The sequence below is a fragment of the Mus pahari genome, unplaced genomic scaffold (assembly GCF_900095145.1).
Source record: "Mus pahari unplaced genomic scaffold, PAHARI_EIJ_v1.1 scaffold_1585_1, whole genome shotgun sequence".
In the NCBI taxonomy this organism is placed as follows: Eukaryota; Metazoa; Chordata; class Mammalia; order Rodentia; family Muridae; genus Mus; species Mus pahari.
In genome coordinates, this window is record NW_018393703.1 from 338536 (window position 1) to 342707 (window position 4172).

General features: G+C 40.1%; 1 pseudogene; it reads left to right on the forward strand.

Annotated features, from left to right (window-relative positions):
• Positions 1–2687: 2687 nt before the first annotated feature.
• On the forward strand, positions 2688–3626 carry LOC110315682 (annotated as a pseudogene).
• The last annotated feature ends 546 nt before the right edge of the window (positions 3627–4172 follow it).

The window sequence follows — 4172 nt, forward strand, 5'->3', positions numbered from 1 at the left end:
AATGGCCTTTCTCTACACAAAGGATAAACAGGAGGAGAATGAAATTAGGGAAACAACACCCTTCACAATAGTCACGAAAAATATAAAATACTTTGGTGTGACTTTAACTAAGGAAGTGAAAGATCTGTATGACAAAAACTTCAAGTCTCTGAAGAAAGAAATTGAAGATCTCAAAAAATGGAAAGATCTCCCAAGCTCATGGATAGGCAGGATTGATATAGTAAAAATGGCTATCCAGCCGAAAGCAATCTACAGATTCTATGCAATTCCCATCAAAATTCCAACTCAATTCTTCACTGAATTAGAAAGGGCAATTTGCAAATTCATCTGGAATAATAAAAAACCTAGGATAACAAAAACTCTACTCAACAATAAAAGAACCTCTGGAGGAATCACCATGCCTGACCTCAAGCTGTACTACAGAGCAATTGTGATAAAAACTGCATGGTACTGGTTCAGTGAAAGACAGGTAGATCAATGGAACAGAATTGAAGACCCAGAATGAACCCACACATCTATGGTTAACTGATCTTTGACAAAGGGTCTAAAACTATCCAGTGGAAAAAAGACAGCATTTTCAACAAATGGTACTGGCACAACTGGCTATTAGCATACAGAAAAATACAAATTCATCCATTCTTATCTCCTTGTACAAAGCTCAAGTCTAAGTGAATCAAAAAACTCCAGATAAAATGAGAGACACTGAAATATATAGAGGAGAAAGTGGGGAAAAGCATTGGAGAAATGGGCACAGGGGAAATATTCTTTAACAGAACAGCAATGGCCTGTACTGTAAGATCAAGAATCAACAAATGGGACCTCATAAAATTGCAAAGCTTCTGTAAGGCATAAGATACTGTCAATAAGACAAAGAGGCCACCAACAGATTGGGAAAGAATTTTTACTAATCCTACAGCTGATAAGGTACTAATATCCAATATATACAAAGAACTCAAGAAGCTGAACTGCAAAAATTTAAATATCTCCATTAAAAAATGGGGTACAGAACTAAACAAAGAATTCTCAACTGAGGAGTACCGAAGGGCTGAAAAGCACAAATGTTCAACATCCTTAATCATCAGGGAAATGCAAATTAAAACAACCCTGAGATTTCACCCCACACTAGTCAGAATAGCTAAGATCAAAAATTCAGGGGAAAGCAGATGCTGACAAGGATGTGGAGAAAGAGGAACACTCCTCCATTGCTGGGGGGATTGCAAGCTTGTACAACCACTCTGGAAATCATTCTGACGGTTCCTCAGAAAACTGGACATAGTACTACTGGAAGATCCAGCAATACCTCTTCTAGGTATATACACAGAAGATATTCCAACTGGTAATGATGACACATGCTCCACTATTTTCTTAGCTGCCCTATTTATAACATCCAGAAGCTGGAAAGAATCCAGATGTCCTTCAACAGACAAATAGATACAGAAAATGTGGTACATGTACGCAATGGTGTACTACACAGCTATTAAAAATAATGAATTTATGAAATTCTTGGCAAATGGATGTATCTGGAGGATAACATCCTGAGTGAGGTAAACCAGTCACAAAAGAACTCACTTGATATGCACTCACTGATAAGTGGATACTAGCCCAGAAACCGAGAATATCCAAGATACTATCTTTACACCACATGAAAATCAAGAATAAGGAAGGCCAACACGTGGATACTTCATTCCTAATCTTACTCACTCCTGTTTAATTTCTGCATTATTCAAATTTTGGACTGCAACAAAATTAAGTTTCTGGTGCAAAGTATTCACAATTAAATGAGTATCAATACTGACATTTTATAACCCTAAACTCATCATTGTACCTTTTACCCAGACCTCTGTGGACTGAGCTTCATTCAGAAATCTACTGCCAGAAAGACCTAGGCAAAGAGAAACACTCTAGACTTGCTTCTCGTGTGGGCTCTTTCACAGTTAACTTGATTGTCTCATAGGTGAGCCAAGGAAGTCTACATAGTTGTGATTATCTTTCCACATATGGATTCAGAAAGAGTATCTTGGTTTCTAACTCATCTAAATAGCAGAACCAGGGGAAAACTCTGCTGCATACTTAAAAGAATCCTTCCAGATGGTCATTATTATAGGGGAGAATAAAGCATAGATGCCAGGACGAAGTAACAAATCCATTACATGTTTATGACATAGAATTATTAAGGGCAATTCACAGAAAACTTAGTCATACCGACTGGTGATATGAATAAGTCACATTTGCTTACTATGTTCAAGTACTAGGGTTTCTTTAGGGAAATATGAATAATCAATTATTCATATCTCATATTACCAGAATTTATTAGAAACTCAAGGTTATGTATAAATGGAAAAAGTCTTCCAAAAGAATAGATTTTTTTCATTTGGCTAGAAAGAATCCTGTAATTTATTTCTGTTTTCATCTTTTATGTAGGTATGTGACTAGAATTTTGGGCAACTGCTTGCTAGACATCATTTTGCAGGTGATAAAAAGTGTAGTGCAACAATCCAAAATCTTGAGTATTTCTATTTAGATTTGACATAATATTGAAAGTTCCTTTGTTTTTTTCATAATTATTTATTGAAAATATTATATAAGTAACTTTTGAATATTCATTTAACTAGGTTTCATAAGTAAAGTTTTCTTTATAAAGAAAAGAAGGCACATTTGCCAGTTTGGGTTTGTAACGTGCAGAGATCATGGCCAGCCATCTGGAACTCAACAAGGGCACCAAGATGCCCACTCTGGGTCTGGGCACCTGGAAGTCCCCTCCTGGTCAGGTGACTGAGGCTGTGAAGGTTGCTATTGACAAGGGGTACCTCCACATTGACTGCGCCCAGCTGTACCAGAATGAGAAGGAGGTGGGAGTGGCCCTCCAGGAGAAGCTCGACGAGCAGGTGGTGAAGCACCAGGGTCTCTTCATCTTCAGCAAGCTGTGGTGCACGTTCCATGACAAGAGCATGGTGAAAGGAGCCTTCCCGAAGACACTGAGTGACCTGCAGCTGGACTGCCTGGATCTGTACCTTATTCACTGGCCCACGGGCTTCAAGCCTGGGCCCGACTATTTCCCACTGGATGCCTCAGGGAATGTGATTCCTAGTGATACCGATTTTGTGGACACTTGTACGGCTATGGAAGAACTAGTGGATGAAGTTTTGGTAAAAGCAATCGGTGTCTCCAACTTCAACCCTCTTCAGTTTGAGAGGATCTTGAACAAAACTGGCTTAAAATATAAGCCTGCCGTGAACCAGATCGAGTGCCACCCATACCTAACCCAGGAGAAGCTGATTGAGTACTGCCACAGCAAAGACATTGTAGTGACAGTCCCCTTGGTTCTCCTGACAGGCCCTGGGCCAAGCCTGAAGACCCGTCTCTCCTGAAGGATCCCAGGATCAAAGCAATAGCAGCCAAGTACAATAAAACTACAGCCCAGGTGTTGACCCGGTTCCCCATTCAGAGGAACTTGGTAGTGATCCCCAAGTCTGTGACGCCTGCGCATATTGCTGAGAACTTTAAGGTCTTTGACTTTGAGCTGAGCAGTAGAGGCCACTCTACTCAGCTACAACAGGAAATGGAGGGTGTGCGCCTTGATGAGCTGGGCCAAACACAAGGATTACCCCTTCCACGCAGAAGTCTGAAGCTGCAGCGGGCTGATCCCTGCTCCTCCTCAAGTGGCTTGCACCTGTTCTTTCTGTCTCATCTGCCCTTGCAAGTGTCCTGTGTCCCTCTGCACTGGGTGGCACCTTGCAAACCAGGTGGTGAGAGTTAGTTAGTTTGATATAGAATCTGGAGGGCAGTACCAGTAGCCAAGGTATTTCTTCCAGCCTTTCTTGGTCTTTCTTCTTACCCACCTGGAGGACTTAACACGAGTACCCTTTCCAACCAAAGAGAAGCAAGATTTATAAACCAAACCATGCCACTAACACTTAAATTTGAGTGCTTAGAACTGTAATCCTTTGGGTCAGACTTCTCCTTGCCTCAAATAAAAACTGCTTTTGTGGAAAAAAAAGAAAAGAAAAAGAAAAGAAACTGAATTCATTCTGAAAAGTTGTTGGATGTATTTCAAACAATCCATTATAACTTCAACCTAATATTCCCCTCTTGGCAGAATACATATCCTAATATTAATTTTTGGAATTGAATCTTTTTGGTGCCTTCTTCTTATTCATATGACACTTTAGTAC